General features: G+C 41.9%; 1 pseudogene; it reads left to right on the top strand.

Annotated features, from left to right (window-relative positions):
- The first annotated feature begins 12,114 nt into the window (after nucleotides 1–12,114).
- Nucleotides 12,115–12,927, top strand: LOC138390309 (small ribosomal subunit protein uS15 pseudogene; annotated as a pseudogene).
- The last annotated feature ends 7,965 nt before the right edge of the window (nucleotides 12,928–20,892 follow it).

Here is a 20,892-nt window from a genome sequence, read left to right as displayed (position 1 = left end):
GGCAGGAGGATTGCTTGAGCCCAGGAGTTTGAGGCTGCTGTGAGCTAGGCTGACGCCACGGCACTCATGCTAGCCTGGGCAACAGAGTGAGACTCTGTCTCAAAAAAAAAAAAAAAAAAAAAAATAGCTAAGATGGTAAATGTTATGTGTATTTTATCACAGTTTTAAAAATGTATTATTTTTAAAAACTCAGATCTGGAAGCAACTGATGTGCTTTATCTTTGGCTTCTATGGTTTTTGGTTAAAGTTTCCTTGAATGCAAATAACAGAAACCAATCAGAGTGAGCACCAAGAAAAGAAGGGCCTTTTTGTTGATGTTTGTTTTTTATTGATTGATTGATTGATTGTAGAGATGGGGTCTTGCTATGTTGCCTAAGCTGGTCTCAAACTCCTGGCCTCAAGTGATCCTCCCTTCTCAGCCTCCCAAAGCACTGGGATTACAGGCGTGAGCCACTGCACCTGGCCATAGAACAGTTTTATTAGAAGGATGACATCCAAGAAATAGGTCAAGACAACTTGTAGGACCTCAGTAAAGGAATTTAAAGAACTTCCCTCTGCAGCTTAGGAGCTTACATGACTCAATTCCCAACTCCTGGACTCAGTCAAAATTTTCAGAATGAAAATCTAATGGGTCCAATTAATCCAATCAGTTATGGTGGTGTATGGTTATCTGATAGAAACATGTCTACCAGGACTTACCTGAGAGGTAAAATTCTCAGCAAAGAGAAAATAGTCATTCCTAAATATTCATTCACAAAATATAATGGTAATCCCAAATTCTAAGCATAAGATTATAATATGAACAGTACAATACGGTCAGTAAAACACCATATAAGAAGGCAGCGCTGGGTGTAGTGGTGTACGCCCGTAATCCCAGTGCTTTGGGAGGCTGAGACAGGAGGATTGCTTGAGTTCAGGAATTCGAGACCAGCCTGAGCAAGAGCAAGACCCCCACCTGCATGAATACACATATTGAGAGCATGCACCCATAAACTTCTTCGAGAGGACCCTCAGTGGGAACCTGGTGAACTGTTTTTCCAAGAAGCTGGACACAGTGGACTCAATGATCCTGCAGGTCATCTCCTTTCCTCCATACAGAGTGATAATGGATCCTCCCTTGAAGCAGAGGTAACCCAGCAAGTAAGCAAAGCCCTACACCTAGAATAAATATTACATGCATCCTGGAAATGATGCAGAAAACCCATCTAAAGTGGGAGAAGGTATTGCTGCTTTCCCTCCTCTGGATAAGCGTAGCCCTTTAGAAGCAGGCTTAAGCCCCCCTAAAAAATAGTTTATGAGAGACTGTTCCTAGCACCCCATGGCAAATATGGTAATAAAACCACAGTAACACAAAATAGAATAAAGCAATATGTCAAATGTTGGGTCAGGTGCTAACCACTGTAATTGAGTTTGCCTCTTTTGGTCTCTGCCCCAGTTGGAAGCAGAGAAGGGGAAGGGACCCTATGAAGTGCCTCTAACAACTCACAGCTCATTAAGATTGTCAGAAGTGAAACCTTGGGTCCATCACACCAAAGAGAGAGAGACAATTCCTCAGTGATGATTTCCCCAGCCTATTCCCTCTTCTGTTGATCTGTCTCGTTGCTGGGTATGTTATCTTAAACCTCGTTTGGTACAAGTACTTCTATATAAGAATTCTGAATTTGCAGAACCTGGTCTTTTGGATCACCTACAGGGTACAACTAGCTCTGCACTCAGAGGTCCCATGTTTCTTTCCTAACCCAGTCCTGCATCAGACATTGTGTGCAAGGTGACAGTCCATTTCACCTTGTCAACCCTCATGGTGTAGTTATTGTTTATGTCCTTTTTCACCTGATAATCTGTACCTCCCATCTAAAACATCACCCCAATTCAGCAGGAAGTAGTTTGATGACTACGTCACCTCTCCTCCCATAGATATGGAAGGATAAAATTGATAGTGGGGAATATGTAACAGATAAAATAGCCTGAAAAAGAGTAGAAATGTTTTCTGTCTCTTCAGAACCCCCTTACCCTTTTTGAGAACTAAAACCTACATCTCTGCCTCAGGCCAGTGGTTGAGAGGGGCAGGGGAGTGTCCTTTGTTCTTTGTTCCACAGGAGATGACTCAAGGGAATTGTCCAGATGGAGGTCACAAGATTGTCTTTGGTGAATAGGGGATCAATCAGAACCAGCCCCTTTAAAAGCTCTGCACTTCTACTCAGAAGCAGGATATTGGTACTTTAAGATGGGAGTCTGCCAACCTCCTCATTTGCTGGCAAATTAATAAACTTCTCTTTCCTTCTCCTCAAAAAGAAAGAAAGAAAGAAAGAACGAACAAACAGAACAATACCCCATCTCTACAAAAAATAGAAAAATTAGCTGGGCATGGTGGTGGGCACCTGTAGTCCCAGCTACTTGGGAAACTGAGGCAGGAGGATCACTTGGGCCCAGGAGTTTGAGTTGCAGTGAGCTATGATGACCCCACTGCACTCTAGCCAGGACAACCAAGCGAGACTCTGTCTCAAAAAAAATAAATAAATAAGTCAGGAGACCTGATTCTCATGAGCCCTCTGTACTGGCTTTGGGCAGTTCCTTCATGTATAAAATGAGGAGTTGAAGTAAATGACCAAGTATCTCCTAAAGCCACCCGTAGTTCAAAGGCTCTGTAGATCCTAGTCATAACATTCACTTCAAGAAGATTAACATAGTTATCTGAGGAATGTAGCATGTTTTGATAAGCTTCAGGGTTTGTTTGAAGATTTTCCTACAGAAACAAGTAAGTGCAGTGTCTCAAGAATGTCAACACCCAGCTTTGTGAAAGAGGGAAGAAAAGATAAATTTGGCCATTCTAGGTCTTCAGGGCCGGCCTCACAGATCTCACTTATAATGGGACTTCTTCCATACCTATTGTTATGGGCTGAATGTTTGCTTTCCCCCAAAAATTCATATGTTGAAAACCTATCCCCAATGTGATGGTTTTAGGAAGTAGGGCCTTTGGCAGGTGATTATGTCATGAATGCCAATCTGGGACTAGTGCCCTTATAACAGAGACCCTGGAAACTCCCTCCCCGCTTCTGCCATGTGAGGACTCAGTGAGAAGATGGCTGTCCATGAACCAGCAGACATCGAATCTACAGTACCTTGATCTTGTACTTCCCAACCTCCAGAACTGTGAGAAATTAATTTGAGTTGTTTATATAAGTCACCCAGTCTATGGAATCCTGTCATAGTAGCCCAAACACACTAAGACATCTATCTAATGTTCTTCTTGTCCTAGCAGATGACATGACCAAAACATCATATTACTATGCCAGATTTTTGTTCAGTTCTTTATTTTAATCTTGCCTCAAATTAACTCTAAACCTGATTCAGAGTTAGTGCTGGTATTTGCCTGATGCTATACAACTAAAATAGAACTCATTTTTAGAATAGGAATAATGAATCAAGGCATTTTTTTGAACTATATGCTTTATTTCTTATCCTGCCTTCATGTCCCTTCTTTTAATAATTCTATCCTGCATCAAGCACAGCACAGTTGTGCATTGCTTAACAATGGGATACATTCTGAGAAATGCATCCTTAGATGATTTCATTGTTGTGGGAACATCATGGAGTGCACTTACACAAACCTGGATAGTACAGCCTACTACACACCTAGGCTAGTATAGCCTGTTGTTCCTGGGCTACAAACCTGTATATCATGGTACTGTGTAGAATACTGCAGGCAATTGTAACCCAGTGGTAAGTATTAATATTTGTGTATATAAATATATCTGAACATAGAAAGAGTACAGTACAAATATAGCATAAGAGATTTAAAAAAATGTTACACTTATATAGGGCACTTACCATGAATGGAGCTTGCAGGTCTGGAAATTGCTCTGGGGGAGTCAGTGAGTGAGTGGTGAGTGAATTTGTGAATGTGAAGGCCTAGGACATTACCATACACTACTGTAGACTTTATAAACATTGTACACTTACACTACTCTAAATTTATTTTTAAATTTTTTCTTTCTCCAATGATAAATTAACCTTATCTTACTGTCGTTTTTTTACTTTATAAACTTTACTTTTCAAACTTTTTTCACTCTTTTGTAATAACATCTTAAAACACAAATACATTGTACAACTGTACGAAAATATTTTCTTTCTTTATATCCTTATTCTATAAGTTTTCTTCTACTTTTAATTTTTTTTTCTTTTTTAACATTTTTGTTAAAAACTAAGACACACACACACACACACACACACACACACTAGCCTAGGCCTCCACAGGGTCAGGATCATCAATATCACTGTGTTCCACCTCCACATTCTGTCCCACTGGAAGGTCTTCAGGGGACATAACATGCATGGAGCTGTCATCTCCTATAACAATGCCTTCTTCTGGAATACCTTCTGAAGGATCTGCCTGAGGCTGTTTTATAGTTAATTGACTTTTATTTTATAAGTAGAAGAGTACACTCTAAAATAATGTTAAAAAGTATAGTGTGATAAATACATAAATCAGTAATATAGTCATTTATTATCATCAAGTATTATGTACTGTACATAATCGTATGTGCTAGACTTTTATACTAGTGACCGAGCAGGTTTGTTTACACCAGCATCACCACAAACATCTGAGTAACGTGTTGCACTACAATGTTACGCAGCTACCATGTCACTAGGTGACAGGAATTTTTCAGCTCCATTATAATCTTATGGGACCACCATCATATAAGTGGTCCACTGTTGATTGAATGTTATGTGGCACATGACTGTACTTGAGTTCTTTCTACAACTAAATTAGCTCTCACCTGAAACAAATTTCAACTTGCTACACATTTGCCACCCTGCCCACCTGTACTCCCACCCCTCTTACTCTACTCTACTTTTTCTCCCATAGCAGTTATCACCTTCCAGCATATCAGAGAACTTATTACTCTTTGTATTGGGTGCTTTCTCCCACCAGACTATAAGCTCCACAAGGGCAAATATCTTACTGTGGTACAATAAAAAAAATATATATTTAGTATTTGTCCCCAGTTCCTGGCACAGAGCTCCTAAAACCCTTGGGATTTCCTTTGTGATAGAAGTGTCTTTTTTTACTCCTAACAAACCTCTTTTTGACCAAACCTGAATTTAATGAGGACTTGTGATGGCCCCAAACAGCTTCAGGATGAGTGCTGGGTGCCAGGAACGTTCAGCCCCACCCCCACCCTCTGGGAGGGGAGAAGAGCTGGAGATTGAGTTTAATCACCAGTGGCCAATGATTTAACTAAACATGCTTATGTAATGAAACCCCATATAAAAGCCTTAAACAATAGGACTTGGGGAGCTTCCAGGTTTTTTTTAGCACTTCCACATGCTGGGAGTGCACCCTGATCCGCTGGGCTCTAACGGGCCTCACCCTGTGTACTTCCTCATCTGGCTATTGACTTATATCCTTTATAATAAGTACCTGAATTCTGTCAGTTGTTCTAGCCAACAACTTGCGGGGAGGGGATGGGGGGAACCCTAGATTTTTTAGTCAGCCAGGTAGAAATTCGGATAGCCTGGGGACCCCATTTACAGCTGGCATCAGAAGTGGGGGGAGCAGTTTTGTGGGATTGAGCCCTTAACCTGTGTGGTCTGCATCAACTCTGGTTAGTGTCAGAATTGAATAGAATTGCAGGACACCCAGCTGATGTCAGAGAATCAAATTAGTTGTTATTGGAAAAACAACACGCTTATTGTCCTAGAAAAGTGCCTAGCACATGGTAGGCATTCAACTAACGTATGCTAAATGAATGAATGGATGTCACCTCCCCGACACGGACTGCCATTAAAGTTCTCTTGTTTGGGCCATCATCTTTCTGGACACTCCCACTTCCTTCCTAATGATTTTCTAACAACTCAATAAATAACTATTTCTGATGCCCCAACAGGTGCCAGGCACTGAGGTACTGTCATTTCTGGTGGTAGCCAGGAGCCATGGAGGATGCCATTTGATGCCATGGGTCCTAGTGCAGCTCAGAACTACATGGTTCCTTGCCTACCCTGCCAGGGTGGGGCTCTTGCGGACAGGAGAGTCCTGGCCCTCTCTGAAACTCAACCCTCATGGTCCACAGTAATTCTTCAGCCTGTCCCCGCACGCAGCAAAATGCAGCCCTGAACATGTCTCTCCAAACCTCCAAAGCCTGAATTAAATCACAAGGGAAGGGCTGGCTCTGAAAACACAAGGTTGGAGAGTCGTTGTACGCAGGAAGCAGATGGGCCTCCACGCTGGCCAAGAGCACTGTCATCTGTGTTTTCAGCCAAGGAGCTCCCCCATCCCCTGTGCTTTCCCCCATCCCCATCCCTGGGGCAGCCCTAAGCCCCCAAGTCCATCTCTCCTCTGGCTTTTAGCTTCTACACCTAACTCTATAGGGAATTTTAAAGAAAGCCCACTTACCACAGACACTCACAAGAAAAAATTCCATACAGACGAAAGAGTTTAACTTAAATATAAAACTCCTACATTACTAGAATAGAATATCATTATAATCTTGGGGAAGAAGAGACCTTTCTAAGAAGAACACAAAACACAGAGGTCATAAACAAAAAATTAGGTAGATTTGGCTAAATAGAATTTTGAAATATTTAAGAACAAAAAAATACCACTACAATGTCAAAGATAAACTGATACAAATATCTTCAACATAAATAAATAAAAGGTTCATGCTCATAATACATAGAAGCTTCTACAAATTAAACTCTTTGACAACAAAGGACAGGAGAGAATAGAAATCTATGTGTGAGGGGGCAGAGCAGAGAAGGGGAAAGAACCTCGGGAGGAGGGAGGGCAGCTCCCGGCCCCTGAGCCCAGGTTCTGAGGCTGCCTACAAGATGCGTTAGCAGCAGAGGGTGATGGGGACGGCTCAGTAGAGACCTCACGAGCCCCAGGATCTGAGCAGAGCAGACTGGGGGACCCAGATGACAAATGGCACTGCACACAATGAGCAGCTGGCTCTCTCCCAATCTCTGCCTGGAACCCACCATCCAACTCTGCCAACCACGGACTGGAGACCTAGCAGACACTCGGAGACAGTACCTATGGCAGGGACTTTGGTGTTTGGCTCCCACGAACTTCTCCAAGCTTCCGTGAGCAGCAGACACACAGAGTGGGGGCAGACACAGGAGAAGAGAAGCAGAGATGTTGCCATATGAAGCTGTAACCAACATACAGGCTTATGGATGCCCAGAAGGCACCCTTTGGGGGACTTCCAGAAAGAACTGGAGGGTCCTGAGGGCTTGTTTTTACTTGGGTGAAGGACACTGCATCAGGAAATGTCTGGACATACATGTGCATTTCTTTTAAAGTCTGGAAGAATAATGGTTTTGAGGGAAAAGGGAATGGGATTGTGAGGGGAGACAGGAAATTCCACTTTCTGTCATATACACTTCTGGGATGTTTCATTTTTTTTTATAAGGAACATATATTGCTTACATAATAATAACTTACAAGAAGATAATCCCATTTAAAAAAAAAAGTACACAGGATGCAGCACCAGCTTTCAAGGACTGAGCCCTTCTCTGCAGTGTGGCTGGTGACATGAGTCCACAATGATGTCATCTAGTGCCTGTCAAGACCTGTGGCAGGGAACAAAGCACAAAGCAGCAAGATGCATGGGAGCTTCCCTAGCTCCATTTCTGGAACCAAATAACGTCCAAGGGCACAAGCTGGCTTGGTGGGCCAGCGTGGAGTGCCAGGGTTAGCTACCATCTCCGGCATAAAGGCCCTGAACTTGCTCTGCCTACAGAGCTCTTAGAAAAACACCTCCCTCTGTGGGCAGGCACCATGGGATACAAAGCGTTTCTCTCTCACACGTGCTTAGGTTGCAGGCGAGAGATGGAGCTGAGGTCTCACACCCCACTGCTCCCACGACAGTGTCCAAAGTTTCCATTGAGACCTACATGTCCTGGCACTGACTTCCTCTTCAGCATCATGTCATCCCTCTTTTGTCTCTTGTAGCAGGCACTAAAGTAGGTGTGGTCCCCAAACTGTCAGCTCTCTAATCTGGAACCCCTCAACCCATACTGCCCCTTTGGCTCATTCTTTGCTTCCCAGCTGCATTACGCACTGCAAAGGGTCCTTCCTGAGCACCCCCTGGGTTAGATGCCATCAGCTTGGCTTCCGGAACACCCTGGGGTCACCCAGAAACAGTATCACTTTGAAGAATGGTTGCCTGATTACGTGTCCATAGCCCCACCAGACTGTTAGCATTTTTGCTGGCAAGAGCTACAGTATTTACCCCGGTTGCCTCTAGTTCTGGGCAAAAGGCTCCATAAACATTTGCTGAGTGAGTAACCTGCTGGCCTGGCCTAACCTTCAGGCACCCTCAAGTCAGGCACGGACCATCTGCAGGCTGTGCTCTCACTTGCTCGCCTGGAAGCTCCACACAGTTCCTGGGGGCAAGATGGTGGCAAAACAAATAGCTGCACTTACTAAAATGTCGCTGAGACTGCAGATCCCCATCCAAAGTTCTGAATGTGTCCATGTATACAAAGCCTGGCACGGCAGGGGAAAGTGCACCAGAGGGTGGGAGTTCTAGCTCTGACACCTCACCAAACCACTGTGACTCTGGGCAAATCCCGTCTGCTCTCGGGCCTGAATGTCCCCAGAGCCCGTAAAATAAAGGGCTGGGTTTTGTGCTGGCTGAGGTCCTGGGAGGAGAAGTAGGAGAGAAGCTGGCCTATCTGAAAAGCAAATAGGCTGGGCTGCACCCAACCTTGACCTCAGCCCTGGAGACAGCTCAACCCAAATCATCCTGCCTAAAACAAACTCTCCTTACATCAAACATTCACATTCTGAGTCACAGGGCAAAATCTCATGAAGGCCCTTGTGGTTGGTGCTTTTTACAATCAAATCTAGACTGAGCAGGTAACTTTCCTTTGACAGGAAGGACATATGCTTCCCCACACCTTGTTTCCCACAGTACAGATCTTGCTTGGACTTTACTTCTGCCAAGACCAGGCAATAACCAGCCCCATGGTGCTGGGCTGTGTCACCAGCCTCAGTCTCCCTCCCAGAGACTTCTATACTGGAGGCAAATCCACGCCCCCTTCCTAAGATGCTGGAGTTGAGAGGCTGCCAGCTGTGTTATAAGGAAGAAGGGAGCATATGTATTCCAACGGAGTTCACTGAGCTAGGGGAAAAGGAGAGGTTTCTTGGTATTTTCCCTCTATTCTATTAAATGCACAGCCTTTGGCATCAGACCTGCGTTCAAGTTCTAACTCTGCCACTTTCTGATTTTTTGACTCTGGGCCAGTTATCAACCTCTCTGCAGCTCAGCTGTGCATCTGCCCACCTTGAAGGGTTGTTATGAGAACAAAACAAAACAATGCCTGTCAAACACACAGCACAGTGCCTGCCTGGCGACTGTTAACAGCCTGGAAATGTCAGAGCAATGGAGCTTATATTTTTTAAAGAACTTCTCCATGAACCATTGTTATCGGGCTTATAGCAAGACCAAATCCTGATCCCACAGTCCAGAATTTATGTCTTTTCATGTCACTCCACTCACCACTCCATTGTTCCAGCTACTTTTGATTAAACAACTGAGAACTCAGAATTGTAAAAACAAAAATCCCCTTGCAAAGACTGGCCTGCCCCTGACCACAGTGGCAGACACAACCTCCAAGAATCCCCACAGCTCAGATCTGCTGATTCTACCTGCCCTGGCAACACACGCTTGGAGATGAGGCAGCAGAAACTCCAGTGACTCACTTTGGGCCTGAGCTATCTCTGCCTCAGTGAGATTTTGCTTACGCATAGTGAGAACTTCGGAATAGTTACTTTTTAATCTCACACAAAAATAATTCCTGCAGCCTGCTTTGGGGATGAGTAAGTACCAGCAAGCTGGGCCACCTTCAAGACACATGAGAATAGATGGCAGCTGGATGGAGAGGCGGGTTCTCAGGTGCCCCTGCCAGCTCTGGGCCAATGAACCTTTCTGTTCTGTTTGAGTTGGCCTCAGTCTCTTGAATTAAAAAAAAAAAAAAAAACAACTTAAAGGATCAAGATGAGGTAGGCAATAGGGTGAATAAAGGTTAACACCCCAAAGATAAATTAGGGTCCTCAGCCAGACTCTCTCTGATTTGGTTAATAAATAAGCCAGTGATTAAGCTGCTCTAGCACATTCTATTCTGTAGCCCAGAAGGGATCCTCCCCATAACCAAGGGACATAAACACTAGATTAGTAACTTCATCCCCGTCCAACTTCACTGTGTTTGTGTCTGCTGTATGTGGTGGGTGACAAGGCCATCTCCTACTCCAAAGCCACTGCTGGGACACCACCAGGACCCAGAAGCAAGGGGGGTAGGGGAGATAGGGGGCCCTGTTCTACAGGACTGGCCCATGAGGGCTAGATGTGCACCTGACACTGTGCCAACTAATTTACATATATTTCTTCAGCTAATCCTTATAATAACCCCATACAGCAAAAACTATTATTCGTGTCCCCTTTACATATGGGAAACTGATAGCTCAGAAAGGTTAAGTGTCATGCCCAGGAAATTGGCAGAAGCAGGTCTTAAACCCCACAATCTGATGTCAGAGGGTGTCATATAATACTGCCTTTACCATTTATGTGGAATTTACAAATGTAGCATTTCCAAAAATTGGGAGATTAGCGAGCAATGGAGTTACTTAGTAAGGTTCTACGGGGAGGGGGAAGGATTTGGAAGGTCCAGGGGAAGGGGAAGAGGCAAGGGACCCGTGTGCAGGGAAGGAGTCTGGCGTGTTCAAGAAGCAGGGCAAGACCAAGCACAGACTTCGGTACAGCAAAATGCTCTGACGTCCCTGCCAAATGTATATAATCTGTAAATGAAAGCCCATCTGAACATGTATGCATGAGTGCTGCTGAAGACACCTGTGAATGCTAGCAGCTCTCATAAATGTCTCATTGACGGCAGGACAGGCACACAGCGGCAGGACAGGCAGGGGTCTTCCCTGCGGCTCTCCTCAGCCAGCCTCTGCTGACACTCTGTTCTGTCCGTCTGCGTACCTGCGGCATCGTGCACTGGGGCGGCTCGTGATAGCTTCCTCTACGCAAGCTCCTTAGATTCAAAATCCTTTTAAAAAATGAGTTGCTCTTTCTCTGTGCTTCAGAAATTCCACTGTTCAGATGGCATTGCAAGTTTAATTTCTTCACTCTTTGGCATTCAGGGAAAAATTTTGTTTTTGTTCTTAATAGGCTTCTACAAATCAAATATGTAATATTTCTCTTAAAATTGAGGTCATCTTGTTCAAGATTCAGAACAAGAGACATTCCAGGTTGTCCTGACACAACCAGAGAGGGCGGTCACTGTCTGGCTGAGACACCAGCTCCTAGTGGGGAATGTTGAGCCCACCGGGGTCAGCCCCCAGCTCCCACACAGCATAAGTCTCTCCCTCCTCCCAGGTCCTCAGCCCTAGGTCTGTGCCTCTCCTGTAATCTCTGCCCCTAACCTGGTATCAGTTCTTTGTGGCCAAGCCACCAGGCAGAAAATTCTTGGAGGTGAGGGTCACGCTTCATCTACTCTTCCAAGTAAGCATTACTGCCTTCTAAGTGCCAAGCAAATTGTTAGGCCTGGGATACACTGTCAGCAAGACTGTCCTGGTATTGGAAATAGCAGGATACTTAAGAATACAGACCCTGGAGCTACACTACATGGATCAGAAGCCCAGCTCTACCACATGCTAGCTACGGGACCCTAGGCAAGTCACTTAACTTTTGTGTATCCTAGTTTCCCCTCTGCATAATGGTGACGATAACAGTACCTACATCATAGAAATGGGAAGATTAAGTGAATCCATATATTTAAAGTGTGTCTGTGGTTAGTACTCAGTAAACCCTAATGCATCAGTTAGTACAAAAGACTGTTTCGATAATGAAACAGACCAATACGATAAAGCAGCAAAAAGGTCCCTAACCTTTTTGGCAACAGGGACTGGTTTCCTGGAAGAAAATTTTTCCATGGACTGGGAGTGGGGGCGGAGCATTCAGGGATGATTCAAGCACATTACATTTATCATGCACTTTATTTCTATTATTATTACATTGTAATATATACTGAAATAATTACACAACTCACCATAATGCAGAATCTAATGCTGCCGATGATCTGACAGGAGGTGGAGCTCAGGCCGTGATGCAAGTGATGGGAGCAGCTGTAAACACAGAAGCAGCTTCCCTTGCTTGCCTGCTGCTCACCTCTCGCTGTGGGGCCTGGTTCCTAACAGGTCATGGACCAGTACTGGTCTGCGGCTCGGGGGTTGGGGACTGCAGCAATAAAGTGTAAGTGTTCCCTCTAGCAAGGGTAAGTACAAGATGTTTTAGGAGAACACAAGAGGGGTGCATAACTCAGACTTAGAAGGGCTTCCCAAAGGAGTCGCACCCTAGACAGGGACTTTAAAAATCAGTTAACCACAGGAAGGGGCCTTTTGCTGCCTGAGGGCCACCATCAAGGGTTGCGCACACACTCCTGGAAAGGGGCTACCCCAGTTGGCTCTGCCCTATCGCCACAAAGTCCTCCTCACTTGGGTGAAGTTGATGCCTGATGACATGAAGGAGCAGATTTACAAACTGGCCAAGAGGGCTCGACTCCTTCACAAATCAGTGTGATCCTGAGGGACTCACATGTGTTGCACAAGTACATTTTGTGTTAGGCAATAAAATCTTGAGAATCCTTAAGTCCAAAGGACTTGCTCCTGATCTTCCTGCGGATCTTTACCATTTAATGAAGAAAGCAGTTGCTGTTTGAAAGCATCTCGAAAGGAACGGGAAGGATAAGTATTCTAAATTCCATCTGATTCTGATAGAAAGCTGAAACTCACTGATTGGCTCAATATTATAAGACAAGCGGGTTCTCCCTCCCAATTGGCAGTATGAGTCATCTGCAGCCTCTGCCCTGGATGCATCAATTTGTCTATGTACTCCAGCAATAAAATCACTGGTTAACTAAAAACAGAAATAAAATAAAACAACAACAACAACAAAAAAAAAACACTACAAGAAGGGGATATGAGGACAGGGAGAATTATGTTCCGGATTGAGTGAACACCACATGGGAAAGCATAGAGGCAAGGGTCCATGCTTTCTTTGGAGAGTTTGTTTCATTTTAAGAAATAAAACTAAATGAAGTTGTTTCATTTTAAAAAATAAAACACCAAATCCGTTACTAATAACAGTTATTACAGAATTTGCAATGTATCTTCTGTCCATTGAATTGTTAATGTACAAAATTCAGAGTTAGGTCACAAGAAGCAGGTCTGAAATAAATTTATCTTTGAGGATTACAAAAGGAAGGTCAAATGGCTCACAAGTTCTCTTTTCATTTTCAATAGGAACCAAACATTTAAGAACCTTCAAATTTTAAGTTAATTTAATTGTTTCTGAGAAGATTTCTGATCCACAGACTCCAGAGAAGACAACGGTGTAGTCTTTTGTTTTTTACTCCCTACCGCAGCACATCACATGTGGTAGGTACCCAATAAATGCTTTTTTTTCTTTTATACTCAAATGCACTGAATTTTAGTTCGCATCCTAATTTTCTTTTTCAACAAATGCTTTCTAAATGGAGAGAGTTCAAATGAATCCTGCCAATGCCCAGCACTGCTCTTCCCACTCAACTTACAAAAGGCATGTTTGGACCTGCCTCCGACCTCTTGGACCAGCAGCTCATCTCCAAGACAACTTCCCCCGAGCTGTGTTTTATAACCAGCTAGCAAATCTCAGCATGAACTGAATGAGCAAAGGTTAAAAAGACAATAAAAATACAAACAAGCCAGGATTGTACACATCAAGTCAGTGTGAAGAACCAGCTGGACCTATGATTAGACTTCGATTTTAAGAAAACTAAAGGGAGAGAAATTTTCCCAGCAGGTAATAATCCTTTTCAGAAGACCAGCACAGCCTTTTTCTTATTAACAAATGAGGAACTGTGGTTCCTGAGATAATAGGAGGAGAAGGATTTTATAATTCATCTCAGCCAGGGATTTTCAAACAGGTTTTAACTGAGGCACCCTTTGTTCAAACTAAATATTACCAAGATGTGTAAACAAACAAAACACACCGAGACAGAACTGCTCTGGTAAAAGGCAAGGTCCAGGCCCCAATTCCACCTGTTGCCTCTTAACCCCAGATGTAACAGAGGGAATGGCCTGGAAAAAATGGCAAAAATATTTTCTGTCTCTAAAGCCTGCATCCCTGCCTCAGGCCAGTAGTTGGGAGGGGCAGGGTAGGTCTTTTGTTTATTTGTGCAACAAGAGATGGCTCAGCCGCACCTGGTAAAGGAAATCCTGGGCAGAGCTTATGAGACTGACTTCAGTGGAGATGGGATGATCAGAATTATCAACTGCAATTGCCTGAAGCTGAGAACCCATCCTTTAAAAATTCTGTATTTCTGTGAATGTTCAGGAAATTTGGGATTTTGAGACAAGAAGATCTACCATATTTCCTCCTTTGCCAACAAAGGAAACTCTCTTTCCTTTCTCCTCAAACCACTTGTCCTTGTTCTTCTTCGGCCTCATGGACAAGTGCCAAGTTTTTGGTAACAAAAGCATATCTAAAACCACTAATTTTAGTATAACAACTCCCCCTCCCTTTTACAGATGGAAAACCTGAGGCTGAGAAAAACAATACAGGACTTGTCCAAGGTCATATACCTAGTTGCCAACAGAGCCAGGATGAGTTCTGCGTCTACTTACTCCAAATGCAATGACCTGTCCACTGCAGCCTGCCAGATGGCATGAAAGGTACACTTACTGATGTGGAGGGGGTGACTGCTGGAAAGTAGATGGTGCACGAGAGGAAGCGGATTACCCTGTTGAATACACAGTGGGACAGGGCAGGCAAGGTCACACAGTGGCTACTACAGATTGAGTATCCCTTATCCTAAATGCTTGGGACCAGATATGTTCTGGATTTCAGATTTTTTCAGATTTTAGAGTATTTACATTATACTTACCAGTTGAGCATCCCTAATCCAAAAATCTGAAATCTAAAATGTTCCAATGAGCATTTCCTTTGAGCATCATGTCAGTGCTCAGAAAGTTTCAGATTTTGAAGCATTTTGGATTTCAGATCTTTTTGATTAGGTTTGTGGCAAACCTGTGTCAAGAAAGTCTACTGGCACCATTTTTCCAGTAGCATGTGTTCACTTTGTGTCTCTGTCACATTTTGGTAATTCTCAAAATACTTCAAACTTTTTCATTATTATTACATCTGTTATGGTGATCAGTGATCAGTGATCTTTCATATTACTGTTATATTTGTTTTGGGATGCCATGAAACGTTCCCATATAAGATGGTGAACTTAATCAATAAATACAGTGTATTTATTGACTGTCCCATTGACTCGCCGTTCTCCTGTGTCTCTCCCTTTCCTATTACCTGAGACACAACCATATTGAAATAAGGCCAATTAATAACCCTACAATGGCCTCTAAGTGCTCTAAGTGCTCAAGTGAAAGGAAGAGTCTCACATCTCTCATGTTATATCAAAATCTGGAAATGATTAAGCTTAATGAGGAAGGCACATCAAAATCCAAGAAAAGTCAAAAGCTAGGCCTCTTCCACTAAACAGTTAGCCAAGTTGTGAATGCAAAGGAAAATTCTTGAAGGAAATTAAAAGTGCCACTCTAGTGAACACACAAATGATGAGAAAGGGAAACAGCCTTATTGCTGATGTGGAGAAAGTTTGAGTGGCCTGGATAGAAGATCAAACCAGCCACAATATTCCCTCGAGTGAAAGCCTAATCCAGAGCAAGGCCCTAACTGTCTCCAACTCTATGAAGGCTGAGAGAGGTGATTAAGCTGCAGAATAAAAGTTGGAAACCAGCAAAGATTGGTTCATGAAGCTTAAGGAAAGAAGCCATCCCCATGACTTAAAAGTGCAAGGTGAAGCAGCAAGTGCTGATGTAGAAGCTGCAGCAAGTTATCCAGATCTAGCTAAGATAATTGATGAGGGTGGCTACACTAAACAAAAGATTTTCAGTGTAGACAAAACTGCCTTTTATTGGAAGAGGATGTCATCTAGGACTTTCATAGCGAGAGAAGAGAAGTCAATGCCTAGCTTTAAAGTTTCAAAGGAAAGCCTGATTCTCTCATTAAGGGCTAATGTAAGGTGGTGACTTTAAGGTAAAGCCATTGCTCATTTACCATTCTGAAAATCCTAGAGCCCTAAAGAATTATGCTAAATCTACCTTGCCTGTGCTCTAGAAGTGGAACAACAAAGTCTGGATGACAGCACATCTGTTTACAGCATTGTATACTGAAAATTTTAAGCCTACTATTGAGACCTACTGCTCAGAAAAAAAGATTTCTTTCAATATTACTGTTCATTGACAATTCACCTAGTCACCCAAGAGCTCTGATGGAGCTGTGCAAAGAAATTAATGTTGTTTTCATGCCTGCTAACACAACATTCATTCTGCAGCCCAAGGATTAAGGAGTCATTTTGACTTTCAAATATGATTATTTAAGGGGTACCTTTTGTATGGCTATAGGTGCCATAGGCAGTGATTCTTCTGATGAATCAGGGCAAAGTAAATTGAAAACCTTCTGGAAAGGATTCACCATTCTAGATGTCATTAAGAACATTCATGACTCACAGAAAGTCAAAATACCAACATTAACAGGAGTTTGGTAGAAGTTGACTTCAACCCTCATAGATGACTTTGAGGGGTTCAAGACTTCAGTGGAGGAAGTATCTGTAGATATGAAAATAGCAAGAGAACTAGAATTAAAAGTGGAACCTGAAGATGTGACTGAATTACTGTAATCTCATAAAACTTGAACAAATCAGGAGTTGCTTCTTGTGATGAGTAAGGAAAGTATACTAACCATTCCTCCCACTATAATAAAAAAACCCCCATGATTCACAAAACCAGCTACTAAACATTTCTTAACACAAGACACTGCATCTACACTCCTAATAATAGGTATCATTATTAACATATATTCTAAGCAATGAACAATCATAAAAATCCCCAACCTAATAACATCCCTAACAATTACTATGGCACTAATTATAAAACTAAGACTCCTTCCATTTCATTTTTGAGTCCCAGAAGTAACACAAGGAATTCCACTAATATTAGGCATAATTCTATCAACATGACAAAAACTGGCACCAATTTCAATCATATTCAAGTAGCATCAGTTGACCTAAATATAATATTAATTATCACTATAATATCAATTTTCATAGGAGGATGAGGATTAAATCAGACACAACTATGAAAAATCTTAGCCTATATTCATCAATTGCACATACAGAATGGATAATAGCCATCCTTATCTACAACCCTTTTACAATAATCTCAAATCCAATATTTGATATTATAGTAACAATTACTGCATTCATAATATTCAATTTAAATATAACTATCACAACATTATCACATACATAAAATAAATCACCACTAGTAAGGTCCACAATCCTTGTAACTCTATTATTTTTAGGGTTACAATTCCACTTACAGAATTTTTACCTAAATGAATCATTATTCAAGAATTAACAGGCCGGGCGCGGTGGCTCACGCCTGTAATCCTAGCACTCTGGGAGGCCGAGGTGGGCGGATCGTTTGAGCTCAGGAGTTCGAGACCAGCCTGAGCAAGAGCGAGACCCCATCTCTACTAAAAAAATAGAAAGAAATTATATGGACAGCTAAAAATATATATAGAAAAAATTAGCCGGGCATGGTGGTGCATGCCTGTAGTCCCAGCTACTCGGGAGGCTGAGACAGGAGGATCGCTTGAGCTCAGGAGTTTGAGGTTGCTGTGAGCTAGGCTGACACCACGGCACTCACTCTAGCCTGGGCAACAGAGTGAGACTCTGTCTCAAAAAAAAAAAAAAGAAAGAAAAAAAAAAAAAGAATTAACAAAAAACAACAGCATTATTATACCAACATTTATAGCTATCATAGCATTGTTCAACTCATATTTTATATGCAATTAATTTATTCTACATCATTAACAATATTCTCAATAACCAACAACATAGAGACAGAGACAATTTGAAAATATAAACATTCTTTCTTTCATCATTTGTTATACTATCAACTTTTTCCCTCCCACTTGCACCAATATTCTCAACATTGGATTAGGAATCTGGCTTAGACAGACCAAGAGCCTTCAAAGCCCTAACCAAGTACCCTAATACTTAATTCCTTTAAAATAAGGACTACAAGACCCTATCTTACATCAATTGAATGCAAACCAAACATGTTAATTAAGCTAAATCCTTAATAGATTGGGTGGTGTCTGATCCCAGGGAAATTTAGTTAATAGCTAAATACCCTAATCAACTGGCTTCAATCTACTTCTCCCACTGCCTTGAGGGAAAAAGAAAGTAGAAGCAGCCCTGGTAGAATTCAAGTGGCCCCTTTGAATTTGCAATTCAATTTGAATATTCACCTGGAAACTTGGTAAAAAGAGGGTTCAACTTCTGTCTTTAGATTTACAGTCTAAAGCTTACTCAGCCATTTTATCCTTCTATGTTCATTGATCATTTATTATTCTCAAAAAGCCACAAAGATATTGGCACACTGCATTTACTCTTCAGGTGCTTGAGCCAGAATAGTAGGAACTGCCCTAAGTCTTTTAATTCAGGCTGAATTGGGTCAACCGGAAGCCCTGTTAGGTGATGATTAAATTTACAATGTCATCAACACTGCCTAAGCATTGGTGATAATCTTTTTTTATCGTTATACCTATTATAATTGGAGGGTTCGGTAACTGATTAGTCCCCTTAATGTTTGGGGCCCCAGATACAGTATTTCCATGAATGAACAATGTACGCTTCTGACTTCTCCCATCATCTTCTGCTTGCCTCCTCGATAGGAAAAGCCGGCGCTGGTACAGGACGAGCAGTTTACTCACCTTTAGCTAGAAATCTAGCACATGCAGGAGCCTCCATAGATCTTACAATTTTCACATTACACTGAGCAGGTGTTTCATCCATTTTTGAGAGTTCTTAATTTTATTACAACAATCATTAACATAAAACCTCCAGCAATATCCCAATACCAGACACCACTATTTGTCTGATCAGTATTAATCACAGCTGTTATTTTATTACTGTCTTTCCCAGTACTAGCAGCCAACATTACCATACTATTAACCAACTGTAGCCTTAATATCACTGTTTTTGATCCCACTGGAGGAGGAGACCCAATTTTATACCAATATTTACTCAATCTCACATATTGTAACTTATTATTCTGGGGAAAAAGAACCATTCAGTTATATAGGAATAGTATGAGCCATAATATCAATTGGCTTTCCTAGGCTTTATTGTATGAGCCCTTTATATATTTACAGCAGGGATAGACATTGGCACTTGTGAATTTTACAACAGCTAGTATAATCTACTATTCCCACAGGAGTTATTAGTTGACTAGCAACCCTACATGGAGGTAACATTAAATGATATCCAGCTATATTATAAGCCTTAGGCTTTAGTTCTCTATTTACAGCTGGGGCCTGACAGAAACTGTACTAGCTAACTCATAATTAGTAGGGGCATTAATAACAGGAGTTCTCACTAAGCGTTCACCATATACTGACTATATACTATACTAAGGGCTTTTCATGCCTTCTCTCACAACTCCTCACACCTACTCAGTGTGATAAATACTATATTAGGTGGAACCATGGGGACTTTCCATTTCTGTAGATTTAAAATGGTCAATTATCAGCAGTTTTATATGGTTCAAACTACCATCATCCTGGTTTGGAGAAAGTGAAATATAGAGAGACTTGTCTAAGATAAAACAGCCAGTACCTGGTGGAGTCAGGTTTGTAAGCCATACTGGTTGATGTTGGCACCAACATTCTTGACCAATATTTTATACAAATTCCTAGCAAAGAGGCAGGTCTAATGGTTTAGCAGATGTAAACTCTAAGCTTTAATCACGTATTATTTGCATGGTATTAGATTATATACAAAAAGTCAAGAAGTGATGCCACAGCAAATTTGGCATTAAAATCAAATGTTTACATTAATTAAAGGAGCCCATGTTTGTTCTTGCCTCTAGGATTACTCTTCTCTTCAATGAACTCTTATTATCATTTATTCAGCCAACAAATATTTACTCAACACCAGGCTGAATTTTTAACCTACTAGAAGGAATTTCTTTTCCAACCATCACCTAATGCTAACTGATTTACCAACTGGAGTTCATCTCTCTTTTCAATAGCTTTTGTCCGCCTTGTAATGAGAGTCCCATTTTGCCTTCTAACACCTCCGATTCCCTCCAACAAAAGTGAAGGATTCTTGACGAAAGCTCAATAAATGTTCAATTTGATGTTCATATCAAGTGTACCACATGTGAAATATAACAGGGGTAAAGAATCACAGCCACCTCAAAGGGGGTAGGTGATAAAGCCTTTTCTGATCTCATGGACTTATGTCCTTTTTTTTTTAACCTGAACTCATCAGGAAACTAACTGCCTTATGATATTCTTGTATTACTACTTAATGTTTCATGTGCCTTGTCTCTGGAACCAGAGTTTAAGCTTCTCAAGGGCAAACAAAGATTAAGTCTTATTCTTTGACTTCACACACTACCAGCAAATCATGTAAATCAAGAGACCTTTAATTCAGGGACATGAAGAAAAATTAGCAGATTAGGGGAAGGTCCTTAAAGGTAGCAAAGTGAAAAAAGAAGAAGGGGGCGCTTGTGCATTAACACCTGCTTCTGAGAACTAAGACCCGCAAGTATTTCAAAGCTTTGGTAGCTGCCTCGGCTGTCCTTTTAAAGAGGTGTGTGACAATTCACAATTGCAAAGATGTGGAAACAACCCAAGTGCCCATCAATACATGAATGGATTAATAAAATGTGGTATTTATAGCATGGAGTTCTATTCAGCCACAAAAGAAAATGGTGATCTAGCACCTCTTGTATCATCCTGGATAGAAGAG

The sequence above is a fragment of the Eulemur rufifrons genome, chromosome 8, assembly GCF_041146395.1.
Source record: "Eulemur rufifrons isolate Redbay chromosome 8, OSU_ERuf_1, whole genome shotgun sequence".
Classification (NCBI taxonomy): Eukaryota; Metazoa; Chordata; class Mammalia; order Primates; family Lemuridae; genus Eulemur; species Eulemur rufifrons.
Note: the sequence above shows the minus strand (reverse complement) of the source record. Positions and strands in the feature narration are given on the sequence as shown.